Genomic DNA, 24,961 nt, shown 5'->3' on the forward strand with positions numbered 1-24,961 from the left:
GCCTAGTCATCACCAACCCTGTTCCTGGACATCTTCCTTTGAGGAGCTTAGCTCAATCTAAAGTAGCCTAGACATAGGCATCCTATACAGATGCATATATGCTGTTTGTGTCTGAATGCCGCTCCTACCACTGATTTGAGGCTTGCTAGGATCCTCAACCTATGATAAACCACAAACATAGGTCAAGATATATATCTACTGATAAATTTCAGGCATGATGTCTGTGTTTCAATTCTGATGGTCTCTAGCTTGTGTCATAATGTACCGGAAGCAAGTTGTTTTGCGTTCATGGCATGTGCTGTTTTGAGCAGTCCTAATCACCCTGCCTTTCGCCCTCACTCTCTCTCTCGGTTCTTATTCTTCTCTTTTTATCTTGTAGAGTAAACTCTTTAAATGGACTCTAACACTCATTCTGTTATCAGGCATTAAGCTCAGCCCTGGCTCTGGGAATCCCAGACTACTCATCTCCATTCCACCTGTATACTTCCAAGGATGGAAGCACTGCAGCGGGGGTCCGGGCCCAGGAACATGTTGGTAGCTATCGCCTGGTAGCATATCTTTCCAAATCCATAGAACCTGCAGTACAAGGTATGCCTGCCTGATTAAGGGCTATTGCTGCATCTGCTCTCATGGTCATTGACACTGAAAAACTGGTTCTTTCACACCCACTCACATTGCACACGTCTCATCATGCCTTATCTATCCTGAATAACAATCAGAGCTGCAACTTAGCTCCGTCTAAAGTAGCCTAGACATAGGCGTCCTACGCAGAAAAATCTAACAAGCAACACCCACATGAAAGCAGACGACTCTGGTGGGACTCGAACCCACAACCTTTGAATTGCTCCACTACTGAGCCTAGAAGTCCAACACGCTATCCATTGCGCCACAGAGCCAAAGCTACTGGGCTGCTCAGTCCAGTAGCTGCTCAGTCCAGTAGCAGAAACTTCATCTGGGTTCCTTCCAAATTCAGGGACGGCATTGTGCTTTCCTGTACTTCTTTAATAAACAGGAGTTTTACTGTTGATAGCACAGACTCTACATGCTGCAACACATGTCTGAAAGCAAATAGCTCTGGCTCAACCAATCTAGGCTTGCTGGTGTTTTATCTTGCCTGTAACAAAGGGATAGTAGGCATGGCTCTTGCAACAAGAAAAGAGACCTGCAGCAGGTACTGCTGGGATTTGAACCCAGGATCTCCTGTTTACTAGACAGGCACTTTAACCAACTAAGCCACAGCACCAACCACCTCAGAATAAACCATCCTAAGCTGAATGTCGACTCTTAGTCAAGCTAAGATTTAATGGCATGCAGACTTAGATGACATATTAAGGCATCTACTCAACCAGATATGCAATGCACATTCTGTAGTGTCAGGTTCAGGAAAAGACAGCCTAGACCAGTGGCCACCAACGTTGTTCCTGGAGATCTTCCTTTGAAGAGCTTAGCTCCATCTAAAGTAGCCTAGACATAGGCGTCCTACAGAGAAAAAACAGCCACATGAAAGCAAAGGACTCTTGTGGAACTTGAACCTACAACCTTTGAATTGCTCCAATGCTAAACCGAGAAGTCCAATGCACTAGTCCCTGCACCGCAGAGCCAACACCAAAAGGCCGCCACGGTGTTTCAGCTCAGGTTCTTCCAAATTCAGCTAGGGCATAATGCTTTCCTACACTTGTTTATCACACAGGTGTTTTTATGTTGAAAGCCGAGAATCTAGAATAGGCATATGCATCCTACACAGGTGCTGCTTTGGCAGATGCATATATGTTATTTTTAGGAATTTAAATTTAGCACAGCTTCAGCTTCATTTTGGCCAAATGAGTAGAAACATGTGGAACATGTTTGGAATATCTAAGATTGAGAGTCGGGAATTGCCATATTCAACAGGATTCCTCACCATGGAATTCTTCTCAGATATAAGGCATCCACTCACCAAGCCATGCAATGCACATTCTGTGGTGTCAGATTCAGAAAAAGATAGCCTAGTCATCACCAACCCTGTTCCTGGACATCTTCCTTTGAGGAGCTTAGCTCAATCTAAAGTAGCCTAGACATAGGCATCCTATACAGATGCATATATGTTGTTTGTGTCTGAATGCCGCTCCTACCACTGATTTGAGGCTTGCTAGGATCCTCAACCTATGATAAACCACAAACATAGGTCAAGATATATATCTACTGATAAATTTCAGGCATGATGTCTGTGTTTCAATTCTGATGGTCTCTAGCTTGTGTCATAATGTACCGGAACCAAGTTGTTTTGCGTTCATGGCATGTGCTGTTTTGAGCAGTCCTAATCACCCTGCCTTTCGCCCTCACTCTCTCTCTCGGTTCTTATTCTTCTCTTTTTATCTTGTAGAGTAAACTCTTTAAATGGACTCTAACACTCATTCTGTTATCAGGCATTAAGCTCAGCCCTGGCTCTGGGAATCCCAGACTACTCATCTCCATTCCACCTGTATACTTCCAATGATGGAAGCACTGCAGCGGGGGTCCGGGCCCAGGAACATGTTGGTAGCTATCGCCTGGTAGCATATCTTTCCAAATCCATAGAACCTGCAGTACAAGGTATGCCTGCCTGATTAAGGGCTATTGCTGCATCTGCTCTCATGGTCATTGACACTGAAAAACTGGTTCTTTCACACCCACTCACATTGCACACATCTCATCATGCCTTATCTATCCTGAATAACAATCAGAGCTGCAACTTAGCTCCGTCTAAAGTAGCCTAGACATAGGCGTCCTACGCAGAAAAATCTAACAAGCAACACCCACATGAAAGCAGACGACTCTGGTGGGACTCGAACCCACAACCTTTGAATTGCTCCACTACTGAGCCTAGAAGTCCAACACGCTATCCATTGCGCCACAGAGCCAAAGCTACTGGGCTGCTCAGTCCAGTAGCTGCTCAGTCCAGTAGCAGAAACTTCATCTGGGTTCCTTCCAAATTCAGGGACGGCATTGTGCTTTCCTGTACTTCTTTAATAAACAGGAGTTTTACTGTTGATAGCACAGACTCTACATGCTGCAACACATGTCTGAAAGCAAATAGCTCTGGCTCAACCAATCTAGGCTTGCTGGTGTTTTATCTTGCCTGTAACAAAGGGATAGTAGGCATGGCTCTTGCAACAAGAAAAGAGACCTGCAGCAGGTACTGCTGGGATTTGAACCCAGGATCTCCTGTTTACTAGACAGGCACTTTAACCAACTAAGCCACAGCACCACCCACCTCAGAATAAACCATCCTAAGCTGAATGTCGACTCTTAGTCAAGCTAAGATTTAATGGCATGCAGACTTAGATGACATATTAAGGCATCTACTCAACCAGATATGCAATGCACATTCTGTAGTGTCAGGTTCAGGAAAAGACAGCCTAGACCAGTGGCCACCAACGTTGTTCCTGGAGATCTTCCTTTGAAGAGCTTAGCTCCATCTAAAGTAGCCTAGACATAGGCGTCCTACAGAGAAAAAACAGCCACATGAAAGCAAAGGACTCTTGTGGAACTTGAACCTACAACCTTTGAATTGCTCCAATGCTAAACCGAGAAGTCCAATGCACTAGTCCCTGCACCGCAGAGCCAACACCAAAAGGCCGCCACGGTGTTTCAGCTCAGGTTCTTCCAAATTCAGCTAGGGCATAATGCTTTCCTACACTTGTTTATCACACAGGTGTTTTTATGTTGAAAGCCGAGAATCTAGAATAGGCATATGCATCCTACACAGGTGCTGCTTTGGCAGATGCATATATGTTATTTTTAGGAACTTAAATTTAGCACAGCTTCAGCTTCATTTTGGCCAAATGAGTAGAAACATGTGGAACATGTTTGGAATATCTAAGATTGAGAGTCGGGAATTGCCATATTCAACAGGATTCCTCACCATGGAATTCTTCTCAGATATAAGGCATCCACTCACCAAGCCATGCAATGCACATTCTGTGGTGTCAGATTCAGAAAAAGATAGCCTAGTCATCACCAACCCTGTTCCTGGACATCTTCCTTTGAGGAGCTTAGCTCAATCTAAAGTAGCCTAGACATAGGCATCCTATACAGATGCATATATGTTGTTTGTGTCTGAATGCCGCTCCTACCACTGATTTGAGGCTTGCTAGGATCCTCAACCTATGATAAACCACAAACATAGGTCAAGATATATATCTACTGATAAATTTCAGGCATGATGTCTGTGTTTCAATTCTGATGGTCTCTAGCTTGTGTCATAATGTACCGGAAGCAAGTTGTTTTGCGTTCATGGCATGTGCTGTTTTGAGCAGTCCTAATCACCCTGCCTTTCGCCCTCACTCTCTCTCTCGGTTCTTATTCTTCTCTTTTTATCTTGTAGAGTAAACTCTTTAAATGGACTCTAACACTCATTCTGTTATCAGGCATTAAGCTCAGCCCTGGCTCTGGGAATCCCAGACTACTCATCTCCATTCCACCTGTATACTTCCAATGATGGAAGCACTGCAGCGGGGGTCCGGGCCCAGGAACATGTTGGTAGCTATCGCCTGGTAGCATATCTTTCCAAATCCATAGAACCTGCAGTACAAGGTATGCCTGCCTGATTAAGGGCTATTGCTGCATCTGCTCTCATGGTCATTGACACTGAAAAACTGGTTCTTTCACACCCACTCACATTGCACACATCTCATCATGCCTTATCTATCCTGAATAACAATCAGAGCTGCAACTTAGCTCCGTCTAAAGTAGCCTAGACATAGGCGTCCTACGCAGAAAAATCTAACAAGCAACACCCACATGAAAGCAGACGACTCTGGTGGGACTCGAACCCACAACCTTTGAATTGCTCCACTACTGAGCCTAGAAGTCCAACACGCTATCCATTGCGCCACAGAGCCAAAGCTACTGGGCTGCTCAGTCCAGTAGCTGCTCAGTCCAGTAGCAGAAACTTCATCTGGGTTCCTTCCAAATTCAGGGACGGCATTGTGCTTTCCTGTACTTCTTTAATAAACAGGAGTTTTACTGTTGATAGCACAGACTCTACATGCTGCAACACATGTCTGAAAGCAAATAGCTCTGGCTCAACCAATCTAGGCTTGCTGGTGTTTTATCTTGCCTGTAACAAAGGGATAGTAGGCATGGCTCTTGCAACAAGAAAAGAGACCTGCAGCAGGTACTGCTGGGATTTGAACCCAGGATCTCCTGTTTACTAGACAGGCACTTTAACCAACTAAGCCACAGCACCACCCACCTCAGAATAAACCATCCTAAGCTGAATGTCGACTCTTAGTCAAGCTAAGATTTAATGGCATGCAGACTTAGATGACATATTAAGGCATCTACTCAACCAGATATGCAATGCACATTCTGTAGTGTCAGGTTCAGGAAAAGACAGCCTAGACCAGTGGCCACCAACGTTGTTCCTGGAGATCTTCCTTTGAAGAGCTTAGCTCCATCTAAAGTAGCCTAGACATAGGCGTCCTACAGAGAAAAAACAGCCACATGAAAGCAAAGGACTCTTGTGGAACTTGAACCTACAACCTTTGAATTGCTCCAATGCTAAACCGAGAAGTCCAATGCACTAGTCCCTGCACCGCAGAGCCAACACCAAAAGGCCGCCACGGTGTTTCAGCTCAGGTTCTTCCAAATTCAGCTAGGGCATAATGCTTTCCTACACTTGTTTATCACACAGGTGTTTTTATGTTGAAAGCCGAGAATCTAGAATAGGCATATGCATCCTACACAGGTGCTGCTTTGGCAGATGCATATATGTTATTTTTAGGAACTTAAATTTAGCACAGCTTCAGCTTCATTTTGGCCAAATGAGTAGAAACATGTGGAACATGTTTGGAATATCTAAGATTGAGAGTCGGGAATTGCCATATTCAACAGGATTCCTCACCATGGAATTCTTCTCAGATATAAGGCATCCACTCACCAAGCCATGCAATGCACATTCTGTGGTGTCAGATTCAGAAAAAGATAGCCTAGTCATCACCAACCCTGTTCCTGGACATCTTCCTTTGAGGAGCTTAGCTCAATCTAAAGTAGCCTAGACATAGGCATCCTATACAGATGCATATATGTTGTTTGTGTCTGAATGCTGCTCCTACCACTGATTTGAGGCTTGCTAGGATCCTCAACCTATGATAAACCACAAACATAGGTCAAGATATATATCTACTGATAAATTTCAGGCATGATGTCTGTGTTTCAATTCTGATGGTCTCTAGCTTGTGTCATAATGTACCGGAAGCAAGTTGTTTTGCGTTCATGGCATGTGCTGTTTTGAGCAGTCCTAATCACCCTGCCTTTCGCCCTCACTCTCTCTCTCGGTTCTTATTCTTCTCTTTTTATCTTGTAGAGTAAACTCTTTAAATGGACTCTAACACTCATTCTGTTATCAGGCATTAAGCTCAGCCCTGGCTCTGGGAATCCCAGACTACTCATCTCCATTCCACCTGTATACTTCCAATGATGGAAGCACTGCAGCGGGGGTCCGGGCCCAGGAACATGTTGGTAGCTATCGCCTGGTAGCATATCTTTCCAAATCCATAGAACCTGCAGTACAAGGTATGCCTGCCTGATTAAGGGCTATTGCTGCATCTGCTCTCATGGTCATTGACACTGAAAAACTGGTTCTTTCACACCCACTCACATTGCACACATCTCATCATGCCTTATCTATCCTGAATAACAATCAGAGCTGCAACTTAGCTCCGTCTAAAGTAGCCTAGACATAGGCGTCCTACGCAGAAAAATCTAACAAGCAACACCCACATGAAAGCAGACGACTCTGGTGGGACTCGAACCCACAACCTTTGAATTGCTCCACTACTGAGCCTAGAAGTCCAACACGCTATCCATTGCGCCACAGAGCCAAAGCTACTGGGCTGCTCAGTCCAGTAGCTGCTCAGTCCAGTAGCAGAAACTTCATCTGGGTTCCTTCCAAATTCAGGGACGGCATTGTGCTTTCCTGTACTTCTTTAATAAACAGGAGTTTTACTGTTGATAGCACAGACTCTACATGCTGCAACACATGTCTGAAAGCAAATAGCTCTGGCTCAACCAATCTAGGCTTGCTGGTGTTTTATCTTGCCTGTAACAAAGGGATAGTAGGCATGGCTCTTGCAACAAGAAAAGAGACCTGCAGCAGGTACTGCTGGGATTTGAACCCAGGATCTCCTGTTTACTAGACAGGCACTTTAACCAACTAAGCCACAGCACCACCCACCTCAGAATAAACCATCCTAAGCTGAATGTCGACTCTTAGTCAAGCTAAGATTTAATGGCATGCAGACTTAGATGACATATTAAGGCATCTACTCAACCAGATATGCAATGCACATTCTGTAGTGTCAGGTTCAGGAAAAGACAGCCTAGACCAGTGGCCACCAACGTTGTTCCTGGAGATCTTCCTTTGAAGAGCTTAGCTCCATCTAAAGTAGCCTAGACATAGGCGTCCTACAGAGAAAAAACAGCCACATGAAAGCAAAGGACTCTTGTGGAACTTGAACCTACAACCTTTGAATTGCTCCAATGCTAAACCGAGAAGTCCAATGCACTAGTCCCTGCACCGCAGAGCCAACACCAAAAGGCCGCCACGGTGTTTCAGCTCAGGTTCTTCCAAATTCAGCTAGGGCATAATGCTTTCCTACACTTGTTTATCACACAGGTGTTTTTATGTTGAAAGCCGAGAATCTAGAATAGGCATATGCATCCTACACAGGTGCTGCTTTGGCAGATGCATATATGTTATTTTTAGGAACTTAAATTTAGCACAGCTTCAGCTTCATTTTGGCCAAATGAGTAGAAACATGTGGAACATGTTTGGAATATCTAAGATTGAGAGTCGGGAATTGCCATATTCAACAGGATTCCTCACCATGGAATTCTTCTCAGATATAAGGCATCCACTCACCAAGCCATGCAATGCACATTCTGTGGTGTCAGATTCAGAAAAAGATAGCCTAGTCATCACCAACCCTGTTCCTGGACATCTTCCTTTGAGGAGCTTAGCTCAATCTAAAGTAGCCTAGACATAGGCATCCTATACAGATGCATATATGTTGTTTGTGTCTGAATGCCGCTCCTACCACTGATTTGAGGCTTGCTAGGATCCTCAACCTATGATAAACCACAAACATAGGTCAAGATATATATCTACTGATAAATTTCAGGCATGATGTCTGTGTTTCAATTCTGATGGTCTCTAGCTTGTGTCATAATGTACCGGAACCAAGTTGTTTTGCGTTCATGGCATGTGCTGTTTTGAGCAGTCCTAATCACCCTGCCTTTCGCCCTCACTCTCTCTCTCGGTTCTTATTCTTCTCTTTTTATCTTGTAGAGTAAACTCTTTAAATGGACTCTAACACTCATTCTGTTATCAGGCATTAAGCTCAGCCCTGGCTCTGGGAATCCCAGACTACTCATCTCCATTCCACCTGTATACTTCCAAGGATGGAAGCACTGCAGCGGGGGTCCGGGCCCAGGAACATGTTGGTAGCTATCGCCTGGTAGCATATCTTTCCAAATCCATAGAACCTGCAGTACAAGGTATGCCTGCCTGATTAAGGGCTATTGCTGCATCTGCTCTCATGGTCATTGACACTGAAAAACTGGTTCTTTCACACCCACTCACATTGCACACATCTCATCATGCCTTATCTATCCTGAATAACAATCAGAGCTGCAACTTAGCTCCGTCTAAAGTAGCCTAGACATAGGCGTCCTACGCAGAAAAATCTAACAAGCAACACCCACATGAAAGCAGACGACTCTGGTGGGACTCGAACCCACAACCTTTGAATTGCTCCACTACTGAGCCTAGAAGTCCAACACGCTATCCATTGCGCCACAGAGCCAAAGCTACTGGGCTGCTCAGTCCAGTAGCTGCTCAGTCCAGTAGCAGAAACTTCATCTGGGTTCCTTCCAAATTCAGGGACGGCATTGTGCTTTCCTGTACTTCTTTAATAAACAGGAGTTTTACTGTTGATAGCACAGACTCTACATGCTGCAACACATGTCTGAAAGCAAATAGCTCTGGCTCAACCAATCTAGGCTTGCTGGTGTTTTATCTTGCCTGTAACAAAGGGATAGTAGGCATGGCTCTTGCAACAAGAAAAGAGACCTGCAGCAGGTACTGCTGGGATTTGAACCCAGGATCTCCTGTTTACTAGACAGGCACTTTAACCAACTAAGCCACAGCACCACCCACCTCAGAATAAACCATCCTAAGCTGAATGTCGACTCTTAGTCAAGCTAAGATTTAATGGCATGCAGACTTAGATGACATATTAAGGCATCTACTCAACCAGATATGCAATGCACATTCTGTAGTGTCAGGTTCAGGAAAAGACAGCCTAGACCAGTGGCCACCAACGTTGTTCCTGGAGATCTTCCTTTGAAGAGCTTAGCTCCATCTAAAGTAGCCTAGACATAGGCGTCCTACAGAGAAAAAACAGCCACATGAAAGCAAAGGACTCTTGTGGAACTTGAACCTACAACCTTTGAATTGCTCCAATGCTAAACCGAGAAGTCCAATGCACTAGTCCCTGCACCGCAGAGCCAACACCAAAAGGCCGCCACGGTGTTTCAGCTCAGGTTCTTCCAAATTCAGCTAGGGCATAATGCTTTCCTACACTTGTTTATCACACAGGTGTTTTTATGTTGAAAGCCGAGAATCTAGAATAGGCATATGCATCCTACACAGGTGCTGCTTTGGCAGATGCATATATGTTATTTTTAGGAACTTAAATTTAGCACAGCTTCAGCTTCATTTTGGCCAAATGAGTAGAAACATGTGGAACATGTTTGGAATATCTAAGATTGAGAGTCGGGAATTGCCATATTCAACAGGATTCCTCACCATGGAATTCTTCTCAGATATAAGGCATCCACTCACCAAGCCATGCAATGCACATTCTGTGGTGTCAGATTCAGAAAAAGATAGCCTAGTCATCACCAACCCTGTTCCTGGACATCTTCCTTTGAGGAGCTTAGCTCAATCTAAAGTAGCCTAGACATAGGCATCCTATACAGATGCATATATGTTGTTTGTGTCTGAATGCCGCTCCTACCACTGATTTGAGGCTTGCTAGGATCCTCAACCTATGATAAACCACAAACATAGGTCAAGATATATATCTACTGATAAATTTCAGGCATGATGTCTGTGTTTCAATTCTGATGGTCTCTAGCTTGTGTCATAATGTACCGGAACCAAGTTGTTTTGCGTTCATGGCATGTGCTGTTTTGAGCAGTCCTAATCACCCTGCCTTTCGCCCTCACTCTCTCTCTCGGTTCTTATTCTTCTCTTTTTATCTTGTAGAGTAAACTCTTTAAATGGACTCTAACACTCATTCTGTTATCAGGCATTAAGCTCAGCCCTGGCTCTGGGAATCCCAGACTACTCATCTCCATTCCACCTGTATACTTCCAAGGATGGAAGCACTGCAGCGGGGGTCCGGGCCCAGGAACATGTTGGTAGCTATCGCCTGGTAGCATATCTTTCCAAATCCATAGAACCTGCAGTACAAGGTATGCCTGCCTGATTAAGGGCTATTGCTGCATCTGCTCTCATGGTCATTGACACTGAAAAACTGGTTCTTTCACACCCACTCACATTGCACACGTCTCATCATGCCTTATCTATCCTGAATAACAATCAGAGCTGCAACTTAGCTCCGTCTAAAGTAGCCTAGACATAGGCGTCCTACGCAGAAAAATCTAACAAGCAACACCCACATGAAAGCAGACGACTCTGGTGGGACTCGAACCCACAACCTTTGAATTGCTCCACTACTGAGCCTAGAAGTCCAACACGCTATCCATTGCGCCACAGAGCCAAAGCTACTGGGCTGCTCAGTCCAGTAGCTGCTCAGTCCAGTAGCAGAAACTTCATCTGGGTTCCTTCCAAATTCAGGGACGGCATTGTGCTTTCCTGTACTTCTTTAATAAACAGGAGTTTTACTGTTGATAGCACAGACTCTACATGCTGCAACACATGTCTGAAAGCAAATAGCTCTGGCTCAACCAATCTAGGCTTGCTGGTGTTTTATCTTGCCTGTAACAAGGGGATAGTAGGCATGGCTCTTGCAACAAGAAAAGAGACCTGCAGCAGGTACTGCTGGGATTTGAACCCAGGATCTCCTGTTTACTAGACAGGCACTTTAACCAACTAAGCCACAGCACCACCCACCTCAGAATAAACCATCCTAAGCTGAATGTCGACTCTTAGTCAAGCTAAGATTTAATGGCATGCAGACTTAGATGACATATTAAGGCATCTACTCAACCAGATATGCAATGCACATTCTGTAGTGTCAGGTTCAGGAAAAGACAGCCTAGACCAGTGGCCACCAACGTTGTTCCTGGAGATCTTCCTTTGAAGAGCTTAGCTCCATCTAAAGTAGCCTAGACATAGGCGTCCTACAGAGAAAAAACAGCCACATGAAAGCAAAGGACTCTTGTGGAACTTGAACCTACAACCTTTGAATTGCTCCAATGCTAAACCGAGAAGTCCAATGCACTAGTCCCTGCACCGCAGAGCCAACACCAAAAGGCCGCCACGGTGTTTCAGCTCAGGTTCTTCCAAATTCAGCTAGGGCATAATGCTTTCCTACACTTGTTTATCACACAGGTGTTTTTATGTTGAAAGCCGAGAATCTAGAATAGGCATATGCATCCTACACAGGTGCTGCTTTGGCAGATGCATATATGTTATTTTTAGGAACTTAAATTTAGCACAGCTTCAGCTTCATTTTGGCCAAATGAGTAGAAACATGTGGAACATGTTTGGAATATCTAAGATTGAGAGTCGGGAATTGCCATATTCAACAGGATTCCTCACCATGGAATTCTTCTCAGATATAAGGCATCCACTCACCAAGCCATGCAATGCACATTCTGTGGTGTCAGATTCAGAAAAAGATAGCCTAGTCATCACCAACCCTGTTCCTGGACATCTTCCTTTGAGGAGCTTAGCTCAATCTAAAGTAGCCTAGACATAGGCATCCTATACAGATGCATATATGCTGTTTGTGTCTGAATGCCGCTCCTACCACTGATTTGAGGCTTGCTAGGATCCTCAACCTATGATAAACCACAAACATAGGTCAAGATATATATCTACTGATAAATTTCAGGCATGATGTCTGTGTTTCAATTCTGATGGTCTCTAGCTTGTGTCATAATGTACCGGAAGCAAGTTGTTTTGCGTTCATGGCATGTGCTGTTTTGAGCAGTCCTAATCACCCTGCCTTTCGCCCTCACTCTCTCTCTCGGTTCTTATTCTTCTCTTTTTATCTTGTAGAGTAAACTCTTTAAATGGACTCTAACACTCATTCTGTTATCAGGCATTAAGCTCAGCCCTGGCTCTGGGAATCCCAGACTACTCATCTCCATTCCACCTGTATACTTCCAAGGATGGAAGCACTGCAGCGGGGGTCCGGGCCCAGGAACATGTTGGTAGCTATCGCCTGGTAGCATATCTTTCCAAATCTTTAGAACCTGCAGTACAAGGTATGCCTGCCTGATTAAGGGCTATTGCTGCATCTGCTCTCATGGTCATTGACACTGAAAAACTGGTTCTTTCACACCCACTCACATTGCACACGTCTCATCATGCCTTATCTATCCTGAATAACAATCAGAGCTGCAACTTAGCTCCGTCTAAAGTAGCCTAGACATAGGCGTCCTACGCAGAAAAATCTAACAAGCAACACCCACATGAAAGCAGACGACTCTGGTGGGACTCGAACCCACAACCTTTGAATTGCTCCACTACTGAGCCTAGAAGTCCAACACGCTATCCATTGCGCCACAGAGCCAAAGCTACTGGGCTGCTCAGTCCAGTAGCTGCTCAGTCCAGTAGCAGAAACTTCATCTGGGTTCCTTCCAAATTCAGGGACGGCATTGTGCTTTCCTGTACTTCTTTAATAAACAGGAGTTTTACTGTTGATAGCACAGACTCTACATGCTGCAACACATGTCTGAAAGCAAATAGCTCTGGCTCAACCAATCTAGGCTTGCTGGTGTTTTATCTTGCCTGTAACAAAGGGATAGTAGGCATGGCTCTTGCAACAAGAAAAGAGACCTGCAGCAGGTACTGCTGGGATTTGAACCCAGGATCTCCTGTTTACTAGACAGGCACTTTAACCAACTAAGCCACAGCACCACCCACCTCAGAATAAACCTTCCTAAACTGAATGTCGACTCTTAGTCAAGCTAAGATTTAATGGCATGCAGACTTAGATGACATATTAAGGCATCTACTCAACCAGATATGCAATGCACATTCTGTAGTGTCAGGTTCAGGAAAAGACAGCCTAGACCAGTGGCCACCAACGTTGTTCCTGGAGATCTTCCTTTGAAGAGCTTAGCTCCATCTAAAGTAGCCTAGACATAGGCGTCCTACAGAGAAAAAACAGCCACATGAAAGCAAAGGACTCTTGTGGAACTTGAACCTACAACCTTTGAATTGCTCCAATGCTAAACCGAGAAGTCCAATGCACTAGTCCCTGCACCGCAGAGCCAACACCAAAAGGCCGCCACGGTGTTTCAGCTCAGGTTCTTCCAAATTCAGCTAGGGCATAATGCTTTCCTACACTTGTTTATCACACAGGTGTTTTTATGTTGAAAGCCGAGAATCTAGAATAGGCATATGCATCCTACACAGATGCTGCTTTGGCAGATGCATATATGTTATTTTTAGGAACTTAAATTTAGCACAGCTTCAGCTTCATTTTGGCCAAATGAGTAGAAACATGTGGAACATGTTTGGAATATCTAAGATTGAGAGTCGGGAATTGCCATATTCAACAGGATTCCTCACCATGGAATTCTTCTCAGATATAAGGCATCCACTCACCAAGCCATGCAATGCACATTCTGTGGTGTCAGATTCAGAAAAAGATAGCCTAGTCATCACCAACCCTGTTCCTGGACATCTTCCTTTGAGGAGCTTAGCTCAATCTAAAGTAGCCTAGACATAGGCATCCTATACAGATGCATATATGCTGTTTGTGTCTGAATGCCGCTCCTACCACTGATTTGAGGCTTGCTAGGATCCTCAACCTATGATAAACCACAAACATAGGTCAAGATATATATCTACTGATAAATTTCAGGCATGATGTCTGTGTTTCAATTCTGATGGTCTCTAGCTTGTGTCATAATGTACCGGAAGCAAGTTGTTTTGCGTTCATGGCATGTGCTGTTTTGAGCAGTCCTAATCACCCTGCCTTTCGCCCTCACTCTCTCTCTCGGTTCTTATTCTTCTCTTTTTATCTTGTAGAGTAAACTCTTTAAATGGACTCTAACACTCATTCTGTTATCAGGCATTAAGCTCAGCCCTGGCTCTGGGAATCCCAGACTACTCATCTCCATTCCACCTGTATACTTCCAAGGATGGAAGCACTGCAGCGGGGGTCCGGGCCCAGGAACATGTTGGTAGCTATCGCCTGGTAGCATATCTTTCCAAATCTTTAGAACCTGCAGTACAAGGTATGCCTGCCTGATTAAGGGCTATTGCTGCATCTGCTCTCATGGTCATTGACACTGAAAAACTGGTTCTTTCACACCCACTCACATTGCACACGTCTCATCATGCCTTATCTATCCTGAATAACAATCAGAGCTGCAACTTAGCTCCGTCTAAAGTAGCCTAGACATAGGCGTCCTACGCAGAAAAATCTAACAAGCAACACCCACATGAAAGCAGACGACTCTGGTGGGACTCGAACCCACAACCTTTGAATTGCTCCACTACTGAGCCTAGAAGTCCAACACGCTATCCATTGCGCCACAGAGCCAAAGCTACTGGGCTGCTCAGTCCAGTAGCTGCTCAGTCCAGTAGCAGAAACTTCATCTGGGTTCCTTCCAAATTCAGGGACGGCATTGTGCTTTCCTGTACTTCTTTAATAAACAGGAGTTTTACTGTTGATAGCACAGACTCTACATGCTGCAACACATGTCTGAAAGCAAATAGCTCTGGCTCAACCAATCTAGGCTTGCTGGTGTTTTATCTTGCCTGTAACAAAGGGATAGTAGGCATGGCTCTTGCAACAAGAAAAGAGACCTGCAGCAGGTACTGCTGGGATTTGAACCCAGGATCTCCTGTTTACTAGACAGGCACTTTAACCAACTAAGCCACAGCACCACCCACCTCAGCATAAACCATCCTAAGCTGAATGTCGACTCTTAGTCAAGCTAAGATTTAATGGCATGCAGACTTAGATGACATATTAAGGCATCTACTCAACCAGATATGCAATGCACATTCTGTAGTGTCAGGTTCAGGAAAAGACAGCCTAGACCAGTGGCCACCAACGTTGTTCCTGGAGATCTTCCTTTGAAGAGCTTAGCTCCATCTAAAGTAGCCTAGACATAGGCGTCCTACAGAGAAAAAACAGCCACATGAAAGCAAAGGACTCTTGTGGAACTTGAACCTACAACCTTTGAATTGCTCCAATGCTAAACCGAGAAGTCCAATGCACTAGTCCCTGCACCGCAGAGCCAACACCAAAAGACCGCCACGGTGTTTCAGCTCAGGTTCTTCCAAATTCAGCTAGGGCATAATGCTTTCCTACACTTGTTTATCACACAGGTGTTTTTATGTTGAAAGCCGAGAATCTAGAATAGGCATATGCATCCTACACAGATGCTGCTTTGGCAGATGCATATATGTTATTTTTAGGAACTTAAATTTAGCACAGCTTCAGCTTCATTTTGGCCAAATGAGTAGAAATATGTGGAACATGTTTGGAATATCTAAGATTGAGAGTCGGGAATTGCCATATTCAACAGGATTCCTCACCATGGAATTCTTCTCAGATATAAGGCATCCACTCACCAAGCCATGCAATGCACATTCTGTGGTGTCCAATTCAGAAAAAGATAGCCTAGTCATCACCAACCTTGTTCCTAGACATCTTCCTTTGAGGAGCTTAGCTCAATCTAAAGTAGCCTAGACATAGGCATCCTACAGAGAAAAAACAGCCACATGAAAGCAAAGGACTCTTGTGGAACTTGAACCTACAACCTTTGAATTGCTCCAATGCTAAACCGAGAAGTCCAATGCACTAGTCCCTGCACCGCAGAGCCAACACCAAAAGGCCGCCACGGTGTTTCAGCTCAGGTTCTTCCAAATTCAGCTAGGGCATAATGCTTTCCTACACTTGTTTATCACACAGGTGTTTTTATGTTGAAAGCCGAGAATCTAGAATAGGCATATGCATCCTACACAGATGCTGCTTTGGCAGATGCATATATGTTATTTTTAGGAACTTAAATTTAGCACAGCTTCAGCTTCATTTTGGCCAAATGAGTAGAAATATGTGGAACATGTTTGGAATATCTAAGATTGAGAGTCGGGAATTGCCATATTCAACAGGATTCCTCACCATGGAATTCTTCTCAGATATAAGGCATCCACTCACCAAGCCATGCAATGCACATTCTGTGGTGTCCGATTCAGAAAAAGATAGCCTAGTCATCACCAACCCTGTTCCTAGACATCTTCCTTTGAGGAGCTTAGCTCAATCTAAAGTAGCCTAGACATAGGCATCCTACAGAGAAAAAACAGCCACATGAAAGCAAAGGACTCTTGTGGAACTTGAACCTACAACCTTTGAATTGCTCCAATGCTAAACCGAGAAGTCCAATGCACTAGTCCCTGCACCGCAGAGCCAACACCAAAAGGCCGCCACGGTGTTTCAGCTCAGGTTCTTCCAAATTCAGCTAGGGCATAATGCTTTCCTACACTTGTTTATCACACAGGTGTTTTTATGTTGAAAGCCGAGAATCTAGAATAGGCATATGCATCCTACACAGGTGCTGCTTTGGCAGATGCATATATGTTATTTTTAGGAATTTAAATTTAGCACAGCTTCAGCTTCATTTTGGCCAAATGAGTAGAAACATGTGGAACATGTTTGGAATATCTAAGATTGAGAGTCGGGAATTGCCATATTCAACAGGATTCCTCACCATGGAATTCTTCTCAGATATAAGGCATCCACTCACCAAGCCATGCAATGCACATTCTGTGGTGTCAGATTCAGAAAAAGATAGCCTAGTCATCACCAACCCTGTTCCTGGACATCTTCCTTTGAGGAGCTTAGCTCAATCTAAAGTAGCCTAGACATAGGCATCCTATACAGATGCATATATGTTGTTTGTGTCTGAATGCCGCTCCTACCACTGATTTGAGGCTTGCTAGGATCCTCAACCTATGATAAACCACAAACATAGGTCAAGATATATATCTACTGATAAATTTCAGGCATGATGTCTGTGTTTCAATTCTGATGGTCTCTAGCTTGTGTCATAATGTACCGGAAGCAAGTTGTTTTGCGTTCATGGCATGTGCTGTTTTGAGCAGTCCTAATCACCCTGCCTTTCGCCCTCACTCTCTCTCTCGGTTCTTATTCTTCTCTTTTTATCTTGTAGAGTAAACTCTTTAAATGGACTCTAACACTCATTCTGTTATCAGGCATTAAGCTCAGCCCTGGCTCTGGGAATCCCAGACTACTCATCTCCATTCCACCTGTATACTTCCAAGGATGGAAGCACTGCAGCGGGGGTCCGGGCCCAGGAACATGTTGGTAGCTATCGCCTGGTAGCATATCTTTCCAAATCCATAGAACCTGCAGTACAAGGTATGCCTGCCTGATTAAGGGCTATTGCTGCATCTGCTCTCATGGTCATTGACACTGAAAAACTGGTTCTTTCACACCCACTCACATTGCACACATCTCATCATGCCTTATCTATCCTGAATAACAATCAGAGCTGCAACTTAGCTCCGTCTAAAGTAGCCTAGACATAGGCGTCCTACGCAGAAAAATCTAACAAGCAACACCCACATGAAAGCAGACGACTCTGGTGGGACTCGAACCCACAACCTTTGAATTGCTCCACTACTGAGCCTAGAAGTCCAACACGCTATCCATTGCGCCACAGAGCCAAAGCTACTGGGCTGCTCAGTCCAGTAGCTGCTCAGTCCAGTAGCAGAAACTTCATCTGGGTTCCTTCCAAATTCAGGGACGGCATTGTGCTTTCCTGTACTTCTTTAATAAACAGGAGTTTTACTGTTGATAGCACAGACTCTACATGCTGCAACACATGTCTGAAAGCAAATAGCTCTGGCTCAACCAATCTAGGCTTGCTGGTGTTTTATCTTGCCTGTAACAAGGGGATAGTAGGCATGGCTCTTGCAACAAGAAAAGAGACCTGCAGCAGGTACTGCTGGGATTTGAACCCAGGATCTCCTGTTTACTAGACAGGCACTTTAACCAACTAAGCCACAGCACCACCCACCTCAGAATAAACCATCCTAAGCTGAATGTCGACTCTTAGTCAAGCTAAGATTTAATGGCATGCAGACTTAGATGACATATTAAGGCATCTACTCAACCAGATATGCAATGCACATTCTGTAGTGTCAGGTTCAGGAAAAGACAGCCTAGACCAGTGGCCACCAACGTTGTTCCTGGAGATCTTCCTTTGAAGAGCTTAGCTCCATCTAAAGTAGCCTAGACATAGGCGTCCTACAGAGAAAAAACAGCCACATGAAAGCAAAGGACTCTTGTGGAACTTGAACCTACAACCTTTGAATTGCTCCAATGCTAAACCGAGAAGTCCAATGCACTAGTCCCTGCACCGCAGAGCCAACACCAAAAGGCCGCCACGGTGTTTCAGCTCAGGTTCTTCCAAATTCAGCTAGGGCATAATGCTTTCCTACACTTGTTTATCACACAGGTGTTTTTATGTTGAAAGCCGAGAATCTAGAATAGGCATATGCATCCTACACAGGTGCTGCTTTGGCAGATGCATATATGTTATTTTTAGGAACTTAAATTTAGCACAGCTTCAGCTTCATTTTGGCCAAATGAGTAGAAACATGTGGAACATGTTTGGAATATCTAAGATTGAGAGTCGGGAATTGCCATATTCAACAGGATTCCTCACCATGGAATTCTTCTCAGATATAAGGCATCCACTCACCAAGCCATGCAATGCACATTCTGTGGTGTCAGATTCAGAAAAAGATAGCCTAGTCATCACCAACCCTGTTCCTGGACATCTTCCTTTGAGGAGCTTAGCTCAATCTAAAGTAGCCTAGACATAGGCATCCTATACAGATGCATATATGTTGTTTGTGTCTGAATGCCGCTCCTACCACTGATTTGAGGCTTGCTAGGATCCTCAACCTATGATAAACCACCAACATAGGTCAAGATATATATCTACTGATAAATTTCAGGCATGATGTCTGTGTTTCAATTCTGATGGTCTCTAGCTTGTGTCATAATGTACCGGAACCAAGTTGTTTTGCGTTCATGGCATGTGCTGTTTTGAGCAGTCCTAATCACCCTGCCTTTCGCCCTCACTCTCTCTCTCGGTTCTTATTCTTCTCTTTTTATCTTGTAGAGTAAACTCTTTAAATGGACTCTAACACTCATTCTGTTATCAGGCATTAAGCTCAGCCCTGGCTCTGGGAATCCCAGACTACTCATCTCCATTCCACCTGTATACTTCCAAGGATGGAAGCACTGCAGCGGGGGTCCGGGCCCAGGAACATGTTGGTAGCTATCGCCTGGTAGCATATCTTTCCAAATCCATAGAACCTGCAGTACAAGGTATGCCTGCCTGATTAAGGGCTATTGCTGCATCTGCTCTCATGGTCATTGACACTGAAAAACTGGTTCTTTCACACCCACTCACATTGCACACATCTCATCATGCCTTATCTATCCTGAATAACAATCAGAGCTGCAACTTAGCTCCGTCTAAAGTAGCCTAGACATAGGCGTCCTACGCAGAAAAATCTAACAAGCAACACCCACATGAAAGCAGACGACTCTGGTGGGACTCGAACCCACAACCTTTGAATTGCTCCACTACTGAGCCTAGAAGTCCAACACGCTATCCATTGCGCCACAGAGCCAAAGCTACTGGGCTGCTCAGTCCAGTAGCTGCTCAGTCCAGTAGCAGAATTCAGGGACGGCATTGTGCTTTCCTGTACTTCTTTAATAAACAGGAGTTTTACTGTTGATAGCACAGACTCTACATGCTGCAACACATGTCTGAAAGCAAATAGCTCTGGCTCAACCAATCTAGGCTTGCTGGTGTTTTATCTTGCCTGTAACAAAGGGATAGTAGGCATGGCTCTTGCAACAAGAAAAGAGACCTGCAGCAGGTACTGCTGGGATTTGAACCCAGGATCTCCTGTTTACTAGACAGGCACTTTAACCAACTAAGCCACAGCACCACCCACCTCAGAATAAACCATCCTAAGCTGAATGTCGACTCTTAGTCAAGCTAAGATTTAATGGCATGCAGACTTAGATGACATATTAAGGCATCTACTCAACCAGATATGCAATGCACATTCTGTAGTGTCAGGTTCAGGAAAAGACAGCCTAGACCAGTGGCCACCAACGTTGTTCCTGGAGATCTTCCTTTGAAGAGCTTAGCTCCATCTAAAGTAGCCTAGACATAGGCGTCCTACAGAGAAAAAACAGCCACATGAAAGCAAAGGACTCTTGTGGAACTTGAACCTACAACCTTTGAATTGCTCCAATGCTAAACCGAGAAGTCCAATGCACTAGTCCCTGCACCGCAGAGCCAACACCAAAAGGCCGCCACGGTGTTTCAGCTCAGGTTCTTCCAAATTCAGCTAGGGCATAATGCTTTCCTACACTTGTTTATCACACAGGTGTTTTTATGTTGAAAGCCGAGAATCTAGAATAGGCATATGCATCCTACACAGGTGCTGCTTTGGCAGATGCATATATGTTATTTTTAGGAACTTAAATTTAGCACAGCTTCAGCTTCATTTTGGCCAAATGAGTAGAAACATGTGGAACATGTTTGGAATATCTAAGATTGAGAGTCGGGAATTGCCATATTCAACAGGATTCCTCACCATGGAATTCTTCTCAGATATAAGGCATCCACTCACCAAGCCATGCAATGCACATTCTGTGGTGTCAGATTCAGAAAAAGATAGCCTAGTCATCACCAACCCTGTTCCTGGACATCTTCCTTTGAGGAGCTTAGCTCAATCTAAAGTAGCCTAGACATAGGCATCCTATACAGATGCATATATGCTGTTTGTGTCTGAATGCCGCTCCTACCACTGATTTGAGGCTTGCTAGGATCCTCAACCTATGATAAACCACAAACATAGGTCAAGATATATATCTACTGATAAATTTCAGGCATGATGTCTGTGTTTCAATTCTGATGGTCTCTAGCTTGTGTCATAATGTACCGGAAGCAAGTTGTTTTGCGTTCATGGCATGTGCTGTTTTGAGCAGTCCTAATCACCCTGCCTTTCGCCCTCACTCTCTCTCTCGGTTCTTATTCTTCTCTTTTTATCTTGTAGAGTAAACTCTTTAAATGGACTCTAACACTCATTCTGTTATCAGGCATTAAGCTCAGCCCTGGCTCTGGGAATCCCAGACTACTCATCTCCATTCCACCTGTATACTTCCAAGGATGGAAGCACTGCAGCGGGGGTCCGGGCCCAGGAACATGTTGGTAGCTATCGCCTGGTAGCATATCTTTCCAAATCTTTAGAACCTGCAGTACAAGGTATGCCTGCCTGATTAAGGGCTATTGCTGCATCTGCTCTCATGGTCATTGACACTGAAAAACTGGTTCTTTCACACCCACTCACATTGCACACGTCTCATCATGCCTTATCTATCCTGAATAACAATCAGAGCTGCAACTTAGCTCCGTCTAAAGTAGCCTAGACATAGGCGTCCTACGCAGAAAAATCTAACAAGCAACACCCACATGAAAGCAGACGACTCTGGTGGGACTCGAACCCACAACCTTTGAATTGCTCCACTACTGAGCCTAGAAGTCCAACACGCTATCCATTGCGCCACAGAGCCAAAGCTACTGGGCTGCTCAGTCCAGTAGCTGCTCAGTCCAGTAGCAGAAACTTCATCTGGGTTCCTTCCAAATTCAGGGACGGCATTGTGCTTTCCTGTACTTCTTTAATAAACAGGAGTTTTACTGTTGATAGCACAGACTCTACATGCTGCAACACATGTCTGAAAGCAAATAGCTCTGGCTCAACCAATCTAGGCTTGCTGGTGTTTTATCTTGCCTGTAACAAAGGGATAGTAGGCATGGCTCTTGCAACAAGAAAAGAGACCTGCAGCAGGTACTGCTGGGATTTGAACCCAGGATCTCCTGTTTACTAGACAGGCACTTTAACCAACTAAGCCACAGCACCACCCACCTCAGAATAAACCATCCTAAGCTGAATGTCGACTCTTAGTCAAGCTAAGATTTAATGGCATGCAGACTTAGATGACATATTAAGGCATCTACTCAACCAGATATGCAATGCACATTCTGTAGTGTCAGGTTCAGGAAAAGACAGCCTAGACCAGTGGCCACCAACGTTGTTCCTGGAGATCTTCCTTTGAAGAGCTTAGCTCCATCTAAAGTAGCCTAGACATAGGCGTCCTACAGAGAAAAAACAGCCACATGAAAGCAAAGGACTCTTGTGGAACTTGAACCTACAACCTTTGAATTGCTCCAATGCTAAACCAAGAAGTCCAATGCACTAGTCCCTGCACCGCAGAGCCAACACCAAAAGGCCGCCACGGTGTTTCAGCTCAGGTTCTTCCAAATTCAGCTAGGGCATAATGCTTTCCTACACTTGTTTATCACACAGGTGTTTTTATGTTGAAAGCCGAGAATCTAGAATAGGCATATGCATCCTACACAGATGCTGCTTTGGCAGATGCATATATGTTATTTTTAGGAACTTAAATTTAGCACAGCTTCAGCTTCATTTTGGCCAAATGAGTAGAAACATGTGGAACATGTTTGGAATATCTAAGATTGAGAGTCGGGAATTGCCATATTCAACAGGATTCCTCACCATGGAATTCTTCTCAGATATAAGGCATCCACTCACCAAGCCATGCAATGCACATTCTGTGGTGTCAGATTCAGAAAAAGATAGCCTAGTCATCACCAACCCTGTTCCTGGACATCTTCCTTTGAGGAGCTTAGCTCAATCTAAAGTAGCCTAGACATAGGCATCCTATACAGATGCATATATGCTGTTTGTGTCTGAATGCCGCTCCTACCACTGATTTGAGGCTTGCTAGGATCCTCAACCTATGATAAACCACAAACATAGGTCAAGATATATATCTACTGATAAATTTCAGGCATGATGTCTGTGTTTCAATTCTGATGGTCTCTAGCTTGTGTCATAATGTACCGGAAGCAAGTTGTTTTGCGTTCATGGCATGTGCTGTTTTGAGCAGTCCTAATCACCCTGCCTTTCGCCCTCACTCTCTCTCTCGGTTCTTATTCTTCTCTTTTTATCTTGTAGAGTAAACTCTTTAAATGGACTCTAACACTCATTCTGTTATCAGGCATTAAGCTCAGCCCTGGCTCTGGGAATCCCAGACTACTCATCTCCATTCCACCTGTATACTTCCAAGGATGGAAGCACTGCAGCGGGGGTCCGGGCCCAGGAACATGTTGGTAGCTATCGCCTGGTAGCATATCTTTCCAAATCCATAGAACCTGCAGTACAAGGTATGCCTGCCTGATTAAGGGCTATTGCTGCATCTGCTCTCATGGTCATTGACACTGAAAAACTGGTTCTTTCACACCCACTCACATTGCACACATCTCATCATGCCTTATCTATCCTGAATAACAATCAGAGCTGCAACTTAGCTCCGTCTAAAGTAGCCTAGACATAGGCGTCCTACGCAGAAAAATCTAACAAGCAACACCCACATGAAAGCAGACGACTCTGGTGGGACTCGAACCCACAACCTTTGAATTGCTCCACTACTGAGCCTAGAAGTCCAACACGCTATCCATTGCGCCACAGAGCCAAAGCTACTGGGCTGCTCAGTCCAGTAGCTGCTCAGTCCAGTAGCAGAAACTTCATCTGGGTTCCTTCCAAATTCAGGGACGGCATTGTGCTTTCCTGTACTTCTTTAATAAACAGGAGTTTTACTGTTGATAGCACAGACTCTACATGCTGCAACACATGTCTGAAAGCAAATAGCTCTGGCTCAACCAATCTAGGCTTGCTGGTGTTTTATCTTGCCTGTAACAAAGGGATAGTAGGCATGGCTCTTGCAACAAGAAAAGAGACCTGCAGCAGGTACTGCTGGGATTTGAACCCAGGATCTCCTGTTTACTAGACAGGCACTTTAACCAACTAAGCCACAGCACCACCCACCTCAGAATAAACCATCCTAAGCTGAATGTCGACTCTTAGTCAAGCTAAGATTTAATGGCATGCAGACTTAGATGACATATTAAGGCATCTACTCAACCAGATATGCAATGCACATTCTGTAGTGTCAGGTTCAGGAAAAGACAGCCTAGACCAGTGGCCACCAACGGTGTTCCTGGAGATCTTCCTTTGAAGAGCTTAGCTCCATCTAAAGTAGCCTAGACATAGGCGTCCTACAGAGAAAAAACAGCCACATGAAAGCAAAGGACTCTTGTGGAACTTGAACCTACAACCTTTGAATTGCTCCAATGCTAAACCGAGAAGTCCAATGCACTAGTCCCTGCACCGCAGAGCCAACACCAAAAGGCCGCCACGGTGTTTCAGCTCAGGTTCTTCCAAATTCAGCTAGGGCATAATGCTTTCCTACACTTGTTTATCACACAGGTGTTTTTATGTTGAAAGCCGAGAATCTAGAATAGGCATATGCATCCTACACAGGTGCTGCTTTGGCAGATGCATATATGTTATTTTTAGGAACTTAAATTTAGCACAGCTTCAGCTTCATTTTGGCCAAATGAGTAGAAACATGTGGAACATGTTTGGAATATCTAAGATTGAGAGTCGGGAATTGCCATATTCAACAGGATTCCTCACCATGGAATTCTTCTCAGATATAAGGCATCCACTCACCAAGCCATGCAATGCACATTCTGTGGTGTCAGATTCAGAAAAAGATAGCCTAGTCATCACCAA

General features: G+C 44.5%; 1 protein-coding gene and 24 non-coding genes across 25 annotated transcripts in view; 1 reads left to right on the forward strand and 24 right to left on the reverse strand.

The window, feature by feature from the left end:
• The window catches only part of LOC108267226 (uncharacterized), a 128,960-nt gene that overhangs the window by 28,470 nt on the left and 75,529 nt on the right, over nucleotides 1-24,961 (forward strand).
• trnar-ucu (transfer RNA arginine (anticodon UCU)) lies at nucleotides 807-896 on the reverse strand. The gene is given in 2 exon segments: nucleotides 807-842; nucleotides 860-896. It is a non-coding gene; the product is annotated as a tRNA-Arg (tRNA).
• On the reverse strand, nucleotides 1,170-1,243 carry trnat-agu (transfer RNA threonine (anticodon AGU)). Its single transcript has one exon. It is a non-coding gene; the product is annotated as a tRNA-Thr (tRNA).
• On the reverse strand, nucleotides 2,790-2,879 carry trnar-ucu (transfer RNA arginine (anticodon UCU)). Its single transcript is given in 2 exon segments — nucleotides 2,790-2,825; nucleotides 2,843-2,879. It is a non-coding gene; the product is annotated as a tRNA-Arg (tRNA).
• trnat-agu (transfer RNA threonine (anticodon AGU)) lies at nucleotides 3,153-3,226 on the reverse strand. The gene has a single exon. It is a non-coding gene; the product is annotated as a tRNA-Thr (tRNA).
• trnar-ucu (transfer RNA arginine (anticodon UCU)) lies at nucleotides 4,773-4,862 on the reverse strand. Its single transcript is given in 2 exon segments — nucleotides 4,773-4,808; nucleotides 4,826-4,862. It is a non-coding gene; the product is annotated as a tRNA-Arg (tRNA).
• On the reverse strand, nucleotides 5,136-5,209 carry trnat-agu (transfer RNA threonine (anticodon AGU)). The gene has a single exon. It is a non-coding gene; the product is annotated as a tRNA-Thr (tRNA).
• On the reverse strand, nucleotides 6,756-6,845 carry trnar-ucu (transfer RNA arginine (anticodon UCU)). The gene is given in 2 exon segments: nucleotides 6,756-6,791; nucleotides 6,809-6,845. It is a non-coding gene; the product is annotated as a tRNA-Arg (tRNA).
• Nucleotides 7,119-7,192, reverse strand: trnat-agu (transfer RNA threonine (anticodon AGU)). The gene has a single exon. It is a non-coding gene; the product is annotated as a tRNA-Thr (tRNA).
• Nucleotides 8,739-8,828, reverse strand: trnar-ucu (transfer RNA arginine (anticodon UCU)). The gene is given in 2 exon segments: nucleotides 8,739-8,774; nucleotides 8,792-8,828. It is a non-coding gene; the product is annotated as a tRNA-Arg (tRNA).
• On the reverse strand, nucleotides 9,102-9,175 carry trnat-agu (transfer RNA threonine (anticodon AGU)). The gene has a single exon. It is a non-coding gene; the product is annotated as a tRNA-Thr (tRNA).
• On the reverse strand, nucleotides 10,722-10,811 carry trnar-ucu (transfer RNA arginine (anticodon UCU)). Its single transcript is given in 2 exon segments — nucleotides 10,722-10,757; nucleotides 10,775-10,811. It is a non-coding gene; the product is annotated as a tRNA-Arg (tRNA).
• Nucleotides 11,085-11,158, reverse strand: trnat-agu (transfer RNA threonine (anticodon AGU)). Its single transcript has one exon. It is a non-coding gene; the product is annotated as a tRNA-Thr (tRNA).
• Nucleotides 12,705-12,794, reverse strand: trnar-ucu (transfer RNA arginine (anticodon UCU)). Its single transcript is given in 2 exon segments — nucleotides 12,705-12,740; nucleotides 12,758-12,794. It is a non-coding gene; the product is annotated as a tRNA-Arg (tRNA).
• On the reverse strand, nucleotides 13,068-13,141 carry trnat-agu (transfer RNA threonine (anticodon AGU)). Its single transcript has one exon. It is a non-coding gene; the product is annotated as a tRNA-Thr (tRNA).
• On the reverse strand, nucleotides 14,688-14,777 carry trnar-ucu (transfer RNA arginine (anticodon UCU)). The gene is given in 2 exon segments: nucleotides 14,688-14,723; nucleotides 14,741-14,777. It is a non-coding gene; the product is annotated as a tRNA-Arg (tRNA).
• trnat-agu (transfer RNA threonine (anticodon AGU)) lies at nucleotides 15,051-15,124 on the reverse strand. Its single transcript has one exon. It is a non-coding gene; the product is annotated as a tRNA-Thr (tRNA).
• Nucleotides 17,843-17,932, reverse strand: trnar-ucu (transfer RNA arginine (anticodon UCU)). The gene is given in 2 exon segments: nucleotides 17,843-17,878; nucleotides 17,896-17,932. It is a non-coding gene; the product is annotated as a tRNA-Arg (tRNA).
• Nucleotides 18,206-18,279, reverse strand: trnat-agu (transfer RNA threonine (anticodon AGU)). The gene has a single exon. It is a non-coding gene; the product is annotated as a tRNA-Thr (tRNA).
• trnar-ucu (transfer RNA arginine (anticodon UCU)) lies at nucleotides 19,826-19,915 on the reverse strand. Its single transcript is given in 2 exon segments — nucleotides 19,826-19,861; nucleotides 19,879-19,915. It is a non-coding gene; the product is annotated as a tRNA-Arg (tRNA).
• Nucleotides 20,166-20,239, reverse strand: trnat-agu (transfer RNA threonine (anticodon AGU)). The gene has a single exon. It is a non-coding gene; the product is annotated as a tRNA-Thr (tRNA).
• On the reverse strand, nucleotides 21,786-21,875 carry trnar-ucu (transfer RNA arginine (anticodon UCU)). Its single transcript is given in 2 exon segments — nucleotides 21,786-21,821; nucleotides 21,839-21,875. It is a non-coding gene; the product is annotated as a tRNA-Arg (tRNA).
• On the reverse strand, nucleotides 22,149-22,222 carry trnat-agu (transfer RNA threonine (anticodon AGU)). The gene has a single exon. It is a non-coding gene; the product is annotated as a tRNA-Thr (tRNA).
• Nucleotides 23,769-23,858, reverse strand: trnar-ucu (transfer RNA arginine (anticodon UCU)). The gene is given in 2 exon segments: nucleotides 23,769-23,804; nucleotides 23,822-23,858. It is a non-coding gene; the product is annotated as a tRNA-Arg (tRNA).
• Nucleotides 24,132-24,205, reverse strand: trnat-agu (transfer RNA threonine (anticodon AGU)). Its single transcript has one exon. It is a non-coding gene; the product is annotated as a tRNA-Thr (tRNA).

This window comes from Ictalurus punctatus, chromosome 7, assembly GCF_001660625.3.
Source record: "Ictalurus punctatus breed USDA103 chromosome 7, Coco_2.0, whole genome shotgun sequence".
Lineage (NCBI taxonomy): Eukaryota > Metazoa > Chordata > Actinopteri > Siluriformes > Ictaluridae > Ictalurus > Ictalurus punctatus.